Raw genomic sequence first — 19,826 nt, 5'->3', positions numbered from 1 at the left:
TTATGAATACCATAAAATTATTAGTAGTTCTCTAGGATAGTAGCTTATATGAAATTATCTTTAGAACATTAAACTTAGGGAGATTTATTTTAGCATTTAAGCTTATCCTAAACTAGGACAGGCGTAAGTTTCTTTAATAAAATTTAATCTTGAAAAATATCAGGTTAATGCCATTCTGGAAATGTGTTAAAGAACTAACATTATTTTAAGTTTTAGCATGAGAATATAAAAAGCAAAATTTTCATGTCATATTTATCCTGTAAACAGTTTTTATTTAATTTTGGAAAAATTGAAGATGTAGTTAAAATTTAAGACTGATTTGATTGATAATATACACATAATATTAATATGTTTCATAAACATGTGAAAATTTGCTGTTGACTCAACATCATACAATGAATAATTATGGTTTATGCATATAATTATAATCACCTCATGACAATTATTTAGTTTAGGAAGGTTATCAAAATCTGATGTCTCTCATTAGCAATAAATTTATCATTTGTATACAAAAATCACTTTCAAAAAATTTTTGGCATAGTTTTACCTTATGTACTATATTTAGTCCTACAAATGCCTTGCTTACTCATACTGAAGACAGAAAACTTAAATGATGACCAGAAGTTTCACAGCTAATAAATGGAAAAGGTGATTTACCTTAAATAGTCTGTTTGGATGAAGGCAGTGGTGACGGGTCATCTAATTTCTTGAAAGAGCTCCTGATACTTCTGGAATCAGGATCCATGATGCTATAAAACATATGCTAATTAACAATTCTGACGATCAAAAAATTGCAAATGACATTGGGAGCAAATACAAAAGTACTATAATTGAAAATTAATAATAGCCCTAAAAGTACATATATAATAGTATTAGTCAACTTCTCTAATCTTTCAGTAAGATAAAAAATATACAGATTTCACTTAGTAATCATTCATGTCTACTTCTTCATCTTCTTTTATATGTTCATGTCCTTAAACAAGAAGCAAGAAAAAAAGGGAAAAAACATCTAGAACTTAATGACCCATAAATTAAACAATCTCACAATATTCTAGAATTAAATGTCTAGGTTAAAGTAAATTAGACAATTAGCAAAACAAAAATTAGCAATTAAAACTTTTCCAAGAAACAAGTACACCAGAACAAGGTTATGTCACATGGAGAAGAGGGACTGGCTGCTCAGAAACCCAGTAGCATTTGCCTTGGTGGATTCATCACAGTTCAAGGAATGGGTAACAGTCTCCCAGGATCAGTTTGTTTGCAATTTAAGAGGGAAGCTGTCTCTGTGCACAGACTCATATTAGCCAACTTCACAGCAACTGATGGGTATAAACCACTGATATGTATGAATGAAAATGTCATTGTTCATTTACACAGAGAAATTAATCTGTCGAGTGAATCAGAATGTTTAATTCAGCCTCTCTAGCATATTCTCTTTCTGTAGGGAAAATACATTGGAAGACACCTTCTTAAGAAGTTTAAGTGGAGAACAAGGAATCAATTAGCTGATTTAAATATCTTTCAGGTAAAGCCTAACCTATGCAATCGGATTGCTAATGTTGGATTGGCCAGAACTCCATCCACTTTGAACCTTGAACCATGCTAAATGAGCAGAATCAACACACTCTTCCCCCCCACCTCCACTCTCATGATTGGTCACTTTTCTACTATTTTAATTTTTCTCACGTGAAGAACATAAACCAGTTTTCTGCATAGCAAGCAGTGAATTCTTATATCATAGGAATTAAAGTGCTGAACTTTACCAAACTAGTCCATTACTCACTTATTCACAATATCTTGTTTTACTCTCATTTATGGCTAATCCTGTATTTTCGATACACATTTTATTAGTTTAGATTTTAGAGTAAAATCTAATTCTGGCTTTTGAGGGTACCTCAATTCAGCCCATATTTGTCTTTCATCTATTAAATGTGATTCTTTTTTTGTTGATATTGAGTTTCATAAATATTTTCAGAATATTTTGAGAATTTGTAGATATGCACACATATTGTATGGATACGAATCTATAGATACATATTTTGATATAGATAGATAATTTCTCAGGAAGTCAGAAAATGCTCATCCAATTTCTGTCTGCAGTAGGCATATTGGTATACATAGCAATTGGGTATATTTTAATATTGATTCACTTGAAGTTTTTCAATTAGTATGTGAAAAGTTATTCATAGTTTACTCATTTATTGAAAAAAAATGGTCTTCAGCTCAACAATAATTACATGCTGAATTAAATTCTCTCTTTACTCCCTTCCCCTCACCAACCTTTAATTAGATTAGCTGGAGTATTTGGAATGCAAAGGGATATTGTGTAATAAAAGAACAAACAAACATTTTTATGTAGCACACTCTCCTGCTTTGGGATTCTCTCTAGTGAAGGTTATTTAACCTTAGCTTAGTCAAATAAAGACGTTTTTCTTTGGAGAGATGCCTTGTTGCTGTCTACTAAAGGTAGTTCATTTTTCATTTTTGTATATTGAAATGCCTGTTTTATTTTTTAATCCAAAATGTGTTTATTGGGATGGTTTCCCGTTCATCTTGATTCAAAGTGCTTTTAGTGCTGCTTCCCTTGGAAGGAGCATCCTTCTGTAAGCCTTGCGTTTCCTCCTGTGGGCTAGCAGAGGACAGTAGAGCAGCCAACACACAAAACTACTGTTTGTGTATGGCTAAGGATGGTGGTGATTTTATAGCATCCTGGATATTTCACATCCATGAAGTAGGAATTGGGGTTCTGCACCGGGTACTTCTTGTGTTTCCTCTTCTCTTCTGGAGAGGGATGAAGAAAATTATTTTCGATAGGCATGTTCTCCTAGGGAGGTCATCACCAAGTCAAAGGTTGAAATGCCTCTTTGTTTCAACGTTGGTTAGCTCCACAAATGTTAATATTCTGAATCACACATATTACTTTATTTTTTTTCCTTTGAAGTATATTTTTATTTTATTAATTTTCAAGGGCATCAAAGGCTTAAAGTAGCAGTAGCAATTACTACTAATTAATCAAGTAATGGGGCTTTACATATACACTTTATGGAGGAGACTACTAGCTGATGTCAAACCTGCTAACTTTTCTTCCTGGAAACATAGCTCCACTACATTTTTAAGACTCCAATGAAATTAGGAATGGTCATGTGACTGAGTTCTAGTCAGTGAGTTATGTACACAGTTAAAAATTTCTTACCATGATTCTATGTTCATTTGTCTGGGTGGAATGGAAACAAATACTAGAGGGAACTTGAGAGCCAGGTGTTGGTGTGACCACAGGATGGAAGTATCCTGAGACTCTGCTTGGACTCGATGAATATTCAGCTAATAAGTGTGAAATCTGAGACTCAAACAAATATTTTCTCACTCCAAATTATTATTATTATTACTATTTTGTCATTTACCATGTTGTCAAATATGGTGATTTTACAGAATATTTGAAAGTTCAGTACCTAGAGTCAGAGAAACCTGCATTTACAATGATTCCAATACTTACTAGCTGTGTGGACTTGGGAACATTTCTTAACCTTTGCCTTTTTTTTTATCTATAAAATGGAAGTTATAACAGTTTTTACATTATAATGTAGGATTAGGTGAGAGTATTTAAGTTAAAGGCTTACCAGAATGCTTTATACATAATAACCATAAACCAATGAGAGATTGTTTGATGTTTGATATGAAGTCCTCCAAAGAGTGTAAAATTTGGGAACTATCTTCTCTCTCCTAAATTACATACTCCTTTTGCCCATCTTTCTTCATTTATGTCAAGCTTTTTATATAAATCTATGGTTTTCAAATGGGTACGTATCAAAATTCTCTCTTGGACTTTCTTCTTTAACAACAAAAAAGAAATAGAAAATTAAAAAATAACATGCAGAATTAAAAACAGAGTATCATGTTAAAATACATGTAATAAAGGTAGGTGGTGAAATATATATTCTCATATACATTACATTCTGTTTGGTAGCTTTGTAAATAGTGGAGAAATGACTGGTGGATGAAAGGTAGCATTTAAAGTTGTGTACTGAAATTACTGTGATCATCAAGATGACAGCAGGTTATAAACTATTAAAATTTTTGAGGTACTCCTGTTTATCAATTTTATAGAGCCTTACCACATATTATTGAAGTTGAAATGAAAAATACTAGAGGAAATGGAAATAAACAGTAAATAGGACAAAGTCAGAATGACCCCACCTGGGTGGAATATCTAGAGGGAGTACAGTAAGGGTTTGAGAAAAAGAACAAAAGTAAAGTACAAAGATGGCTTTTAGGTTATAATAAAAGCAAGTTTATTGAGCCTGAGGAATGGAGAATTTTTAAGGTACCTCAGACCTGTTGCATGTCTTTGGTACCTGTTGTATGACTTGGCCAGGTCACCTAAAGGAACTAGGGTAAACTAGATGCTTGGTACCTGCAAACTGCCTCATATATTCTATTTGGTGATAATTTCAGGTCCAGGAGATGATAGAGCTCATTCTTACTGGGCGGTGGTTTTTGGAACTTTCCCTAATACTTCCTGCTTTTCCCCAAAGGGATAAGGCCCAATTAATGGGCTTGGCACTGGTATACAGGAGTTAAATCTCACACCAGCCTACTTTCATTCTTCATCTCAGTGATAATGACTGTTAACAGTCTGAGGTGTTTTTCCAAGTCTTTGGCTAAGTATTATATTTTTTCTTAGGCAGTCAGTACATGACCACTGAATAAATGGATAACAGCCATGAGGGTTGTAGGAAGAGGAAGGAAAACTAACATTTTATTGGGGATATATAATATTTCATGAACTTTATGATTTTTTAAAATTCAATATTCACAATTGCCTCATTATGTCCCCATTTTTTTTTTTATACTGCAGGTTCTTATTAGGCATCAATTTTATACACATCAGTGTATACATGTCAATCCCAATAGCCCAATTCAGCACACCACCATCCCCACCCCACCGCAGTTTTCCCCCCTTGGTGTCCATATGTCCGTTCTCTACATCTGTGTCTCAACTTCTGCCCTGCAAACCGGCTCATCTGTACCATTTTTCTAGGTTCCACATACATGCGTTAATATACGATATTTGTTTTTCTCTTTCTGACTTACTTCACTCTGTATGACAGTCTCTAGATCCATCTACGTCTCAACAAATGACTCAATTTCGTTCCTTTTTATGGCTGAGCAATATTCCATTGTATACATGTACCACATCTTCTTTATCCATTCGTCTGTTGATAGGCATTTAGGTTGCTTCCATGACCTGGCTATTGTAAATAGTGCTGCAATGAACATTGGGGTGCATGTGTCTCTTTGAATTATGGTTTTCTCAGGGTATATGCCCAGTAGCGGGATTGCTGGGTCATACGGTAATTCTATTTTTAGTTTTTTAAGGAACCTCCATACTATTCTCCATAGTGGCTGTATCAATTTACATTCCCACCAACAGTGTAAGAGGGTTCCCTTTTCTCCACACCCTCTCCAGCATTTGTTGTTTGTAGATTTTCTGATGACGCCCATTCTAACTGGTGTGGGGTGATACCTCATTGCAGTTTTGATTTGCATTTCTCTAATAATTAATGATGTTGAGCATCTTTTCATGTGCTTCGTGGCTGTCTGTATGTCTTCTTTGGAGAAATGTCTATTTAGGTCTTTTGCCCATTTTTGGATTGGGGTGTTTGTTTCTTTAATATTGAGCTGAATGAGCTGTTTATATATTTTGGAGATTAATCCTTTGTCCACTGATTCGTTTGCAAATATTTTCTCCCATTCTGAGGGTTCTCTTTTCGTCTTGTTTATGGTTTCCTTTGCTGTGCAAAAGCTCTGAAGTTTCATTAGGTCCCATTTGTTTATTTTTGTTTTTATTTCCATTACTCTAGGAGGTGGATCAAAAAAGATCTTGCTGTGATTTATGTCAAAGAGTGTTCTTCCTATGTTTTCCTCTAAGAGTTTTAGAGTGTCCAGTCATACATTTAGGTCTCTAATCCATTTTGAGTTTATTTTTGTGTATGGTGTTAGGGAGTATTCTAATTTCATTCTTTTACATGTAGCTGTCCAGTTTTCCCAGCACCACTTATTGAAGAGACTGTCTTTTCTCCATTGTATATCTTTGCCTCCTTTGTCATAGATTAGTTGACCATAGGTGCATGGGTTTATCTCTGGGCTTTCTATCTTGTTCCATTGATCTATGTTTCTGTTTTTGTGCCAGTACCATATTGTCTTGATTACTGTAGCTTTGCAGTATAGTCTGAAGTCAGGGAGTCTGATTCCTCCAGCTCCGTTTTTTTCCCTCAAGACTGCTTTGGCTATTCGGGGTCTTTTGTGTCTCCATACAAATTTTAAGATGATTTGTTCTAGCTCCGTAAAAAATGCCATTGGTAATTTGATAGGGATTGCATTGAATCTGTAGATTGCTTTGGGTAGTATACTCATTTTCACAATGTTGATTCTTCCAATCCAAGAACATGGTATATCTCTCCATCTGTTGGTATCATCTTTAATTTCTTTCATCAGTGTCTTATAGTTTTCTGCATACAGGTCTTTTGTCTCCCTAGGTAGGTTTATTCCTAGGTATTTTATTCTTTTTGTTGCAATGGTAAATGGGAGTGTTTCCATAATTTCTCTTTCAGATTTTTCACATGTCCCCATTTTTAATGTGAGAGATGTTAGTTAAGTTAGTTACTTACCCAGGACCACACAGCGGGTGAATGGTAGGGTCCAGATGCAAAAAGAGGGCTGTTTAAATTTAAGCTTTCAAATTCTGGCTCAGCTATGCAACTGTAGGCAAGTTATTTAAAATTTCTCATCTGGAAACTGAGAATGATAACAATATCTCATAGGGTTTTTTCATGAATTTTAAATGGTTCTTTTAAAGTCCTTAGAACAGTACCAGGCATATAGTAAGCTGCATGAACTACTACTACTACTATTATTATTATTATTATTATTATTATTATTATTATGCTATGCCATGTTTCCTACTCACTACCACACCACTAAACGCCACCTCCCTTCTTCCTCACCACTGAAAAATGCAGTTAGTTTTATTTTAACCTATCTTTGTTGCATTTGGTTAGAGGCGGAAACTAATTTATGTTGAGGCCCTTCTACAAGCTCTGCACTGAGTGTTCTTGGTGATTTTGCAATGTTGTTCTGCTTGCATGTTACATATTAGGTACATAGGGTGGATATTACAGGCAAACCCTCATTAATTTCTCCTCTTTTTTTCAGTACCTGGAAGTACTAAACTGCTGCCAGGTTTTTGTTCTTTGTTTATGTATCAAATTCTCCGGCTTCCAGAACTTCGCATTTGCTGTTCCCTTGTTTTTGACATGAACTCTTCCAGGAAGTCACCCTTGACTCTCTAAGCTTAGTTTCTTCAATTCTATTCTACTTAGAACTCATCTTAAGGGCAGGGACTGGATAGATGTTTGCAATTGCATAAACTTAAAAAAAGTTTGTAAATAAAATCAATACTAAAAGTAAATATATAAAATATTAAAATTAAATTTAATTAAAATTAAAATAATATATAAATACTTTAAAAAATAACATTTACAGAATATTTAAACTAAGCCCTCTTATAGGTTCTTTAAAAATAAGCTTTCAAAATAAGGAATATAAATTTTCAAAGGATAGTAATCTATATTCATTGCATGTATCTGAGACTATTGTGTTGTATCAGGCTGGAAGAACTAGTTACATTTATTATAGAGAGTTCCACATGTTTAGCAGTCTACCTGGTAAATATCACTAGATATTTCTAATTCTTCAAATATGCAATAAGTATATTTATTTAATTGGCTGAACTCTATTCCTAAAGATTTAAAAATAGAAATATTTTTTAAAAATCTAAAACATTCATTAAATGGGAAAAAAATTCTTCCTGCTTTCAACCTGTTTCTCTCAAATATGGTGAAATCAACTTTTAAGCCTCATCAAATAATAATTTGTGGATTCTGCATAAGCAGCATCAATTTTAGTAATAGAGGTAATTTTGTCAAACTACTCTTTCTGAAAATAGAGGCATTTCACTCACTGGCTTTGTGCCCCTTAGCAGTTATTAGATTGAGATAAGCACCATTTTGGAATTCAGAACTGGTGCCTGGGATCAAAATGAACATAGGATAATGATAATGTTAAATACTTATGGTTCCTAATGAGTTATATTTTTACAATGGGGCTTGAATTTCCCTGAGAGGAATATGATAGGGCCATATCCCCAATTACATTAAAGTTCACGTCATTGGAGGGTAATTTGTGAGAAATGCTGGCATAGATTTCTAATACCATTTGTGGTATCTAACTTCTAGAGATCTAAAATCCAAAACCCTTTCAAAAGTTTGGATTTATTTAAAACTGTCTTAGAAGTAAGTGATTTATGAGGGCACTGGCTAATGACTAGTTTGAAAAGGATTTCTTTTGAACACTCTGATGCTAATTATATCATGAATTACACTCAGATATGACCTGATAGCACCTCTCGGATTATGAGTTTCTGAAATGCTGAATTTCTGTTCAAGAAGGTATGGCTGATAATTTAGAGTTTTTTTCTTTAACTATTAACCAGAATCTTTGGTATCTAGCTCCCAAAATAAACAAAAAGAAACAAATGAATAAAGTTACAAAAAGCAAGTTCATATCACTCTTTAAATTTTGTGTCTACTTAGTTATGTTAAATGGAGATTAATTAAGTTAAATGGCTGGGATTACTAAAAGTAAAAAAGCTGTAATAATTAAAATCAATGATAAAAATTCTTATATTTTTCTAGTATTACATTTTTATTTGATGAACAGTAAAAATTGAGGTCACTACTTCAAATAACAATTGTAGAATTACAACACAGTAGAACCAGTGTCAGTGAAACTATAAAACTCATGAGAGAAAGGAGTAAGGAAGTAGAGTCATCGATATATTAACTGTTTCTTTATAACATTGTTCTAAAAATACATATTTATGATTTGAGACCTTGGTACAGCTATCTGGTCAAGGAGAACCTAGCTTTTAAGCAATGACACCAGAAGTATTTACTTTCTGCTTTCTATTGGCACATTTATTTATTTATAATGCAATGATTTCCACCCATCTGGGACACATGTAAAGATGCCATTGCCTACCTACTTATATTTTATTCAGAACCACATCAATGCAGTAATCCTCAGATTATCTGAATAATTTGATGCAATACAGTAATAATTCACAGCATTACACTCACTGAGTAAACAGACATACTAACTAAGAGATTAAGAAATTTATATGCTAAACCTATATCCAACATTTAGAATTCATAGCAGTGGAATCACTAGATCATCAATGCATAGTGGGCTCTGTTTTTCTTTTTCTGAATTTATGGTCACTTGGAAGAGAGAGACATTTTACCCTTTTCTAGCTTCATACTAGGTGTTAGACTTTGGAAAAGTCACAGTATTTTAGGATCTCAAGAGTAAAAGAAGTATTTTAGTTTATCTTGTTTAGCCACTCATACAATGCTTAAATTATCTCTCTTGCATATTTACTCTAAGTAGATTTCTTGAATATTTTCCATGATTGTAAACTCATTGCCACCAATGTAAATTCATTGTTTTCCCAAAATTCATATTACTGGAATTTATGTATATTCCATGATCTCTTTTTCTCAATTTTTTATTGTGGTAAAATACACTTCACATAAAATTTGTCATCTTAACCATTTTTTAAAAAAATTTTTATTTATTTATTTATTTATGGCTGTGTTGGGTCTTCGTTTCTGTGTGAGGGCTTTCTCTAGTTGCAGCAAGTGGGGGCCACTCTTCATCGTGGTGCGCGGGCCTCTCATGTTGCGGAGCACAGTCTCCAGATGCGCAGGCTCAGTAATTGTGGCTCATGGGCCCAGCCGCTCCTCGGCATGTGGGATCTTCCCAGACCAGGGCTCGAACCCGTGTCCCCTGCATTGGCAGGCAGATTCTCAACCACTGCGCCACAAGGGAAGCCCATCTTAACCATTTTTAAGTGTACAGTTCAGTAGTATAAAATACATTCATATTGTTGTGCAATGATCACCACCATCCATCTGCAGAACTCTTCATCTTGCAAAACTGAAACTCTGTACCCAGGAACAATAACTCCCCATTCACTCTGCCCCAAGACCTGCTAACCACCATTCCATTTTCTATCTCTATGACTTTGACTATTCTAAGTACTTCATATAAGTGGAATAATACAGTTTTTGTTTTTTTGATTGGCTTATTTCCCTTAGCATGATGTCCTCAAGCTTTGAGCATATTGTAGCATGTCAGAATTTCCTTTTTTTTAAGGTTGAATTATATTCTATTGTATGTTTATACCACATTTTGCTTATTCATTCATGTCAGTGGACACTGGGTTGCTTTCCATGTTTTAGCTATGAATGCTGCTATGAACGTGGGTACACAAATATCTCTTGATGTAGTGATCATGTTTGATGTTCAAGACCCTGCTTTCAATTCTTTAGGGTACTCATCCAGAAGTGAGATTGCTGAATCATATCTGAATTCTACTTTTAATTTTTTGAATAACTGCCATACTGTATTTTACAACACCTGTACCATTTTATATTCCCACCGACAGTGCACAATTGCCTCAATCCCTCCACATCCTCACCAACACTTGTTTTTATTTATTTTTTGCAATAGCCATCCTAATGAGTGTGAGTGGTTTTTCATTGTGGTTCTGATTTGCATTTCCTTAATGATTATTGATGCTGAACATCTTTTCATGTGTTTATTGGCTATTAATATATCTTATTTGGAGAAATGTCTATTCAAGTTGTTTTGCCCATTTATGAATCAGGTCGTTTTTGTTGTTGTTGTTGAGTTTTAGGAGTTCTCTATGTATCCTGGATATTAATCCCTTATCATATATACGATTTATAAATAGTCTCTCCTATTCAGTAGGCTGACTTTTCACTCTGTTGGTACACCAGTTTTAATTTTCATAAAGATCAATTTGTCTATTTGTCCTTTTGTTACCTGTGTCTTTGGTGTCATATCCAAGCTGTCTTTGGATCTAAAGCGAGTCTCTTATAGGACTTACTTCTGCTATTTTGCTCTTTGTTTTCTATATGTCTTACAGCTTTCTTATCCCTAATTTCTGTCTCTTTGTATTTAGTTGATTTTCTTTTTTTGGCTCCGTGGGTCTTAGTTGCTGCGTGGGCTTTTTCTAGTTGTGGCAAGCAGGGTCTACTCTTCATTGTGGTGTGCGGGGTTCTCATTGCAGTGGCTTCTCTTATTGTGGAGCACAGGCTCTAGGCGTACGGGCTTCAGTAGTTGTGGCATGCAGGCTCAGGGGCATGCGGGCTTCAGTAGTTGTGGCGCGTGAGCTCAGTAGTTGTGGCTCACGGGCGGGCTCAGTAGTTGTGGCTCGCAGGCTCTAGAGTGCAGGCTCAGTAGTTGTGGCGTATGGGCTTACTTGCTCCTCAGCATGTGGGATCTTCCTGGACCAGGGATCAAACCCATGTCCCCTGCATTGGTAAGCAGATTCTTAACCACTGCACCACCAGGGAAGTCCCTAGTTAATTTTTATAGTGAAATATTTTAGTTCATTTCTCATTTCCTTATGTGCATATTCTATAACTATTTTCTTTATGGTTGCCAAGGAGAGTACATTTAATATCCTAGAGTTAACACACTAATTTGAATTTATTATAACTTAACCTCAGTAACATACAAAACCTCTGCTCATTTACAGATATGAACCCACTCCTTTCAGTTTTCTTTTTTTTGCTGTGAATGTACTTTATATATATTTTTTGAATTTTTTTTATACAGCAGGTTCTCATTAGTTATTTATTTTATACATATTAGTGTATATATGTCGATATCAATCTCTCAATTCATCCCACAACCACCACCACCCCCGTCCCCCACTTTCCCCCTTGGGATCCATACGTTTGTTTTCTACATCTGTGTCTCTATTTCTGCATTGCAAACCAGTCCTTCTGTATGATTTTTCTAGATTCCACATATATGTGTTAATATACGATATTTGTTTTCCTCTTTCTGACTTACTTCACTCTGTATGACAGTCCCAGGTCCATCCTCATCTCTACAAATCACCCAATTTCGTTCCTTTTTATGGCTGACTAATATTCCATTGTATATATATGTACCACATCTTCTTTATCCATTTGTCTGACGATGGGCATTTAGGTTGCTTTCATGACCTGGCTATTGTAAACAGTGCTGCAATGAAGAGTGGGGTGCATGTGTCTTTTTGAATTATAGTTTTCTCTGGGTATATGCCCAGTAGTGGGATTGCTGGGTCATATGGTAATTCTATTTTTAGTTTTTTAAGGAACCTCCATACTGTTCTCCATAGTGAGAACATAGCTGTATAAATTTACATTCCCACCAACAGTGCAAAAGGGTTCCCTTTTCTCCACAACCTCTCCCGCATTTGTTGTTTGTAGATTTTCTGATGATGCCCATTCTAACTGGTGTGAGGTGATACCTCATTGTAGTTTTGATTTGCATTTCTCTAATAATCAGTGATGTTGAGCAGCTTTTCAATATCATCTTGGCCATCTGTATGTCTTCTTTGGAGAAATGTCTATTTAGGTCTTCTGCCCATTTTTGGATTGGGTTGTTTGTTTTTTTGATATTGAGCTGCATGAGCTGTTTATATACTTTGGAGATTAATCCTTTGCCCAATGATTTGTTTGCAAATATTTTCTCCCATTCTGAGGGTTGTCTTTTCGTCTTATTTATAGTTTCTTTGTTGTGCAAAAGCTTTTAAGTTTCACTAGGTCCCATTTGTTTATTTTTGTTTTTACTTCCATTACTCTAGGAGGTGGGTCAAAAAGGATCTTCCTTTGATTTATATCAAAGAGTGTCCTTCCTATGTTTTCCTCTAAGAGTTTTAGAGTGTCCGGTCTTACATTTAGGTTTTTAATCCATTTTGAGTTTATTTTTGTGTATGGTGTTAGGGAGTGTTCTAATTTCATTCTGTTACATGTAGCTGTCCAGTTTTCCCAGCACCACTTATTGAAGAGACTGTCTTTTCTCCATGGTATACCCTTGCCTCCTTTGTCATAGATTGGTTGACCATAGGTGCATGGGTTTATTTCTGGGCTTTCTATCCTGTTCCATTGATCTATATTTTTGTTTTTGTGCCAGTACCATATTGTATGGATTACTGTAGCTTTGTAGTATAGTCTGAAGTCAGGGAGACTGATTCCTCCATCTCCGTTTCTTTCCCTCAAGATTGTTTTGGCTATTCGGGATCTTTTGTGTTTCCATACAAATTTTAAGATTTTTTGTTCTAGTTTGGTAAAAAAATGCCACTGGTAATTTGACAGGCATTGCATTGAATCTGTAGATTGCTTTGGGTAGTATATTCATTTTCACAATACTGATTCTTCCAGTCCAAGAATATGGTATATATCTCCATATCTTTGTGTCCTCTTTGATTTCTTTCATCAGTGTCTTATACTTTTCTGAGTACAGGTCTTTTACCTCCTGAGGTAGGTTTATCCTTAGGTATTTTATTCTTTTTTGTTGCAATGGTGAATGGGATTGTTTCCTTAATTTCTCTTTCTAATCTATCGTTGTTAGGGTATAGGAATGCAAGAGATTTCTCTGTACTAGTTTTGTATCCTGAAACTTTATGAAATTCGTTGATTAGCTCTAGTAGTTTTCTGGTAGCATCTTTAGGATTCTCTATGTATAGTATCATGTCATCCACAGAGTGACAGTTTTACTTCTTCTTTTCCAATTTGTATTTCTTTTATTTCTTTTTCTTCTCTGATTGCCTTGGCTAGGACTTCTAAAACTATGTTAAATAATAGTGGTGAGAGTGAACATCCTTGTCTTGTTACTGATCTTAGAGGAAATAATTTCAGTTTTTCACCATTGAGAATGATGCTTGCTGTGGGTTTGTCATATACGGCCTTTATTATTTGAGGTAGGTTCCCTCTATGCCCACTTTCTGGAGAGTGTTTATCATAAATGGGTGTTGAATTTTGTCAAAAGCTTTCACTGCATCTGTTGAGATGATCATATGATTTTTCTTCTTCAATTTGTTAATAGGGTATATCACATTGATTGATTTTGCATATACTGAAGAGTCCTTGCATCCCTGAGATAAATCCCACTTGATCGTGGTGTATGATCCTTTTAATGTGTTGTCGGATTCTGTTTGCTAGTATTTTGTTGAAGATTTTTGCATCTACGTTCATCAGTGATATTGGTCTGTAATTTTCTTTTTTGTAGTATCTTTGTCTGGTTTTGGTATCAGGGTGATGGTGGCCTCATAGAATGAGTATGGGAGTATTCCTTCCTCTGAAATTTTTTGGAAGAGTTTGAGAAGGATGGGTGTTAGCTCTTCTCTAAATGTTTGATAGAATTCACCTGTGAAGCCGTCTGGTCCTGGACTTGTTTGTTGGAAACTTTTTAATCACTGTTTCAAATTCATTACTTGTGATTGGTCTGTTCATATTTTCTATTTCTTCCTGGCTCAGTCTTGGAAAGTTATACCTTACTAATAATTTGTCCATTTCTTCCAGGTTGTCCATTTTATTGGCATAGAGTTGCTTGTAGTAGTCTCTTAGGATGTTTTGTATTTCTGTGGTATCCGTTGTAACTTCTCCATTTTCATTTCTAGTTTTATTGATTTGAGTCCTCTCCCTCTCTTTCTTGATGAGACTGGCTAAAAGTTGATCAATTTTGTTTTGCTCAAGGAACCAGCTTTTAGTTTCATTGTTCTTTGCTATTGTTTTCTTTGTTTCTATTTATTTCTGCTCTGATCTTTATGCTTTATTTCCTTCCACTAAATTTGGGTTTTGTTTGCTCTTCTTTCTCTAGTTCCTTTAGGTGTAAGCTTAGATTGTTTATTTGAATTTTTCTTGTTTCTTGAGGTAGGATTGTATAGCCATAAAATTCCCTTTTAGAACTGCTTTTGCTGCATCCCATAGGTTTTGGATCATAATGTTTTTGTTGTCATTTGTCTCTAGGTGTTTTCTGCTTTCCTCTTTGATTTCTTCAGTGATCTCTTGGTTATTTAGTAATGTATTGTTCAGCCTCCATGTGTTTGTGTTTTTTACGTTTTTTTCCCCTGTAATTTATTTCTAATCTCATAGTGTTGTGGTCAGAAAAGATGCTTGATATGTTTTCTTAAATTTACCGAGGCTTGATTTGTGACCCACGATGTGATCTCTCCTGGTGAGTGTTCCATGTGCACTTGAGAAGAAAGTGTAATGTGCTGTTTTGGGATGGAATGTCCTATAAATAAGCAATTAAATCTCTCTGGTCTATTGTGTTATTTAAAGCTTGTGTTTCCTTATTAATTTTCTGCCCGGATGATCTGTCCATTGGTGTAATTGAGGTGTTAAAGTCCCCCACTATTATTGTGTTACTGTCGATTTCCTCTTTTATAGCTGTTAGCAGTAGCCTTATGTATTGAGGGGTTCCTATGTTGGGTGCATATATATGTATAATTGTTATATTTTCTTCTTGGATTGATCCCTTGATCATATGTAGTGTCCTTCCTTGTCTCTTGTAACATTCTTTATTTTAAAGTCTATTTTATCTGATATGAGTATTGCTACTCCAGCTTTCTTTTGATTTCCATTTGCATGGAATATCTTTTTCCATCCCCTCACTTTCAGTCTGTATGTGTCCCCAGGTCTGAAGTGGGTCTCTAGTAGACAGCATATATATGGGTCTTGTTTTTGTATCCATTCAGGGAGCCTGTGTCTTTTGGTTGGAGCATTTAATCCATTCACATTTAAGGTAATTATTGGTATGTATGTTCCTGTTACCATTTTCTTAATTGTTATGGGTTTGTTTTTGTAGATCCTTTTCTTTTCTTGTGTTTCCCACTTTGAGAAGTTCCTTTAGCATTTTTTGTAGAGCTGGTTTGGTGGTGCTGAATTCTCTTAGCTTTTGCTTTTTTGTAAACCTTTTGATTTCTCTGTCGAATCTGAACGAGAACCTTGCCGGGTAGTGTAATCTTGGTTGTAGGTTCTTCCTTTTCATCATTTTAAATATATCATGCCACTCCCTTCTGGCTTGTAGAGTTTCTGCTGAGAAATCGACTGTTAACCTTGTGGGAGTTCCCTTGCATGTTATTTGCTATTTTTCCCTTGTTGCTTTTAATAATTTTTCTTTGTCTTTAATTCTTGTCAGTTTGATTACTATGTGTCTCGGCGTGTTTCTCCTTGGGTTTATCCTGCCTGGGACTCTCTGCGCTTCCTGGACTTGGGTGGCTATTTCCTTTCCCATGTTAGGGAAGTGTTTGACTATAATCTCTTCAAATATTTTCTTGGGTCCTTTCTCTCTTTCTTCTCCTTCTGGGACCCCTATATTGCAAATGTTGGTGCATTTAATATTGCCCCATAGGTCTCTTAGGCTCTCTTCATTTCTTTTCATTCTTTTTTCTTTATTCTGTTCCGTGGCAGTGATTTCCACCATTCTGTCTTCCAGGTCCGTTATCTGTTCGTCTGTCTCAGTTATTCTGTTATTGATTCCTTCTAGTGTATTTTTCATTTCAGTTATTGTATTGTTCATCTCTGTTTGTTTGTTCTTTAATTCTTCTAGGTCTTTGTTAAACATTTCTTGCATCTTCTCATCTTTGCCTCCATTCTTTTTCCAAGGTCCTGGATCATCTTCAGTATCATTATTCTGAATTCTTTTTCTCGAAGGTTGCCTATTCTCCACTTCATTTAGTTGTTTTTCTGGGGTTTTATCTTGTTCTTTCATCTGGTACATAGTCCTCTGCCTTTTCATTTTGTCTCTCTTTCAAGCATGTGAATGAATGTGAATGTGGTTTTTGTTCCACAGGCTGCAGGACTGTAGTTCTTCTTGCTTCTGCTGTCTGCCCTCTGGTGGATGAGGCTATCTAAGATGCTTGTGCAAGCTTCCTGAGGGGTGGGACTGGTGGCATGTAGAGCTGGGTGTTGCCTTGGTGGGCAGAGCTCTGTAAAACTTTAATCCACTTATCTGCTGATGGATGGGGGTGAGTTCCCTCCCTGTGGTTGTTTGGCCTGAGGCAACCCAGCACTGGAGCCTAGAGGCTCTTTGCTGGGGCTAATGGTGGACTCCATGAGGGCTCACACCAAGGAGTACTTCCCAGAACTTCTGCTGCCAGTGTCCTTTTCCCCATGGTGATGCACAGCCACCCCCTCCGCTTCTGCAGGAGACCCTCCAAGTCTAGCAGGTAGGTCTGGTTCAGTCTCCTATGGGGTCACTGCTCCTTCCCCCTGGGTCCTGATGCACACACTACTTTGTGTGTGCCCTCCAAGAGTGGAGTCTATGTTTCCCCCAGGCCTGTTGAAGTCCTGCAATCAAATCAAGTTTTGCCTTCAAAGTCTGATTATCTGGGAATTCCTCCTCCCATTGCCAGCAGGTTGGGAAGGCTGATGTGGGGCTCAGAACCTTCACTCCAGTAGGTGGACTTCTGTGGTATAATTGTTCTCCAGTTTGTGAGTCACCCACCCAGCGGTTATGGGATTTGATTTTATTGTGATTGTGCCCCTCCTACCATCTCACTGTGGCTTCTCCTTTGTCTTTGGATGTGGGGTATCTTTTTTGGTGAGTTCCAGTGTCTCCCTGTCGATGACTGTTCAGCAGTTAGTTGTGATTCTGATGTTCTCGCAAGAGGGAGTGAGCGCACGTCCTTCTACTGTGCCATCTTGAACCAATCTCCACTCCTTTCAGTTATTGATGTCAAAAAATTACATTGTATGTCCAGAAACATAAACTAGAAAAATTTTAGTGCACTAATCTCTTAAATTCTGTAGAGAACAATACGTAGAGTTACAAACCAAAGTTACACTAATACTAGATTTTAGTCTAATAATTGTTTTTTTTAAAGCAATAGTATCTTAAATCGTGTAAAAACAAAAAGTGGTGTAATAGACCATTGTTTTAATACTAGCTTTTATAACTGCATATGTATTTACCTTCAGAAGATCTTTATTCCTTCATACAGCTTTGAGTTACTGTCTAGTGTCCTTTCATTTTAAACTGTAAAACTTCATTTAGGGCTTCTTGCAAGGCATGCCTAATGATAATAAACTCCCTCAGTTATTGTTTAACTGGGACTGTCTTAATTTCTCCCTTACATTTGAAAGACAGTTTTGTTGGATATAGGAGTCTTAGTTGACTTTTTTTTTTTTTCTCTTAGCACCTTGAATATCACCTCACTGACTTCTGGCCTCCAAAGTTTCTGAAGAGAAAGCTACTGGTAATCCTTGTACATGATGAGTCATTATTCTCTTTCTGCTTTCAGGATTCTCTCTTTGTCTTTGTTTTAAAATGCTTCCATTATATGGTATCTTAATGTGGGTCCCTTTGAGTTCATTCTACTTCGTGTTCATTGAGCTACTTGGATATTTATATTCACATCTTTCATCAAATTTGGAAAGATTTTGGCCATTGTCTCTTCAAATAATCTCTCTGCCCTTTTCTCTTTCTCTTGTCCTTGTGGGAGTCCCACAATACATATGTTGGTCTGGTTGATGGTACTCCATAGGTACCTCAGGTTTTATTCACTTTCCTTCAGTCATTTTTCTTTCTGTTTCTCAGAAGATAATTTCAGTTTTGCTTTATTAAATTTATTGATTCTTTCTTCTGTCTGCTCAAAACTGCCTTTGAATCCGTATAGTGTATTTTTTATTTCTGTTATTGTACTTTTTCAGCCCTATAATTTTTTTTGTTTGTTTTTTTCTTTTAGGTTTTCAGTCTCTCTATTGATATTTCCATTTTGTTCATACATCATTTTCATGACTTTCCCACTTCCTCCTTAGTTATTTGAATATCTTTAAGATGCTGTTTTAAAGTCTTTGTCTAGCAGATCTGTTGTCTAGTCTTCCTCAGGGACAGTTTCTATTGGTTTATTTTTTCCTATGATTAGTTCATATTTCCTTGGGGTTTTTTCACATGCTTTGTGATTTTTCTTGAAAACTGGACATTTGAATTGAATAATGTAATAACCCTGGAAGTCAGATTATCCTCCTTTCCCAGAGTTTGTTGGTTTTTATTTATTTTGTTTTATTTTTGATTGACGCAGGTTGTCTCTGCGCTGAGGTGTAAACCTAAGGTTTTCTTAGGTCCTTTCTGAGCCTGTGCCTTTCCCTCAGCACGTAGAGTGACCCTCTAATTTACCCCATATATGCAGTTGCTTTGGAATGTCCTAAGACTTCCAAAAGAGGAAAAAAGGAAAAATAAAGTAAGAAGGGAAGCATACCAGCCCCTAAATCCCCCGGAAATCACTTCAGTCAAAGGGAAGTGTTCGAAACAATGAAGGGTGGGTAGTGCAATAAAGGCTGCCCACTTCTGTGACTGCACTTCCATGGTGAGAAGCAGCAATCAGTGATCAGAACACAGATCTCCAATATTTATAGGACAGCGTCCTTATTTCCCACCCTGCTTCCTGCAAGCTGCATGCAAGCTTCTCCAGGAATACATGCACAGCTGCCTGCTATTAGGCTAGGTGGTGGGAATGTTATCCATTAATAAGCTAAGAGCTGAAATTGACTGAAATTAACTGAAATTCACCACCCAAGATTTCCCCTGGAAGTTGCAAGTCTTCAAAAGACCTCAGAGTACCAAAATAGTTACTTCAGACAGTTCTGCCAGTGTAGTTGTTGTCTAGGTGGGAAGACGGATTGTTGGTGCTTCCTATTGTACCATCTTCTCAGACTCCAAGTTCTTTTGAATTAAATTCTTAAGTATATAAAGTGGGGATAATGACAAATGCTTGTCCTCCCAGGATTAATATAAGGATGAAATGAAGTAATGCATATAGTACATAGAAAGTATACAATGAAGAAATATATATCTCTATGATATCATTCCTATTATATTCGTTGTAGTAGATAGTATTATTC

At 35.8% G+C, this 19,826-nt stretch overlaps 1 long non-coding RNA gene and 1 pseudogene across 2 annotated transcripts in view; both read right to left on the bottom strand.

The window, feature by feature from the left end:
- Window positions 1-9,681, bottom strand: part of LOC309642388 (small ribosomal subunit protein eS27 pseudogene) — a 71,721-nt pseudogene extending 62,040 nt beyond the window's left edge. Inside the window, exon 1 of the transcript XR_014268608.1 lies at window positions 658-9,681. The product of XR_014268608.1 is annotated as a small ribosomal subunit protein eS27 pseudogene (transcript). The remainder of the gene's footprint in view (window positions 1-657) is intronic.
- The window catches only part of LOC309642406, a 319,326-nt gene continuing 300,165 nt past the window's right edge, over window positions 666-19,826 (bottom strand). The window contains exon 4 of the long non-coding RNA XR_014253167.1: window positions 666-749. This is a non-coding gene — a long non-coding RNA (uncharacterized lncRNA). The remainder of the gene's footprint in view (window positions 750-19,826) is intronic.

The sequence above is a fragment of the Balaenoptera physalus genome, assembly GCF_965194825.1.
Source record: "Balaenoptera physalus genome assembly, chromosome: 14".
In the NCBI taxonomy this organism is placed as follows: Eukaryota; Metazoa; Chordata; class Mammalia; order Artiodactyla; family Balaenopteridae; genus Balaenoptera; species Balaenoptera physalus.
This window is presented reverse-complemented; position numbering and strand designations above follow the sequence as displayed.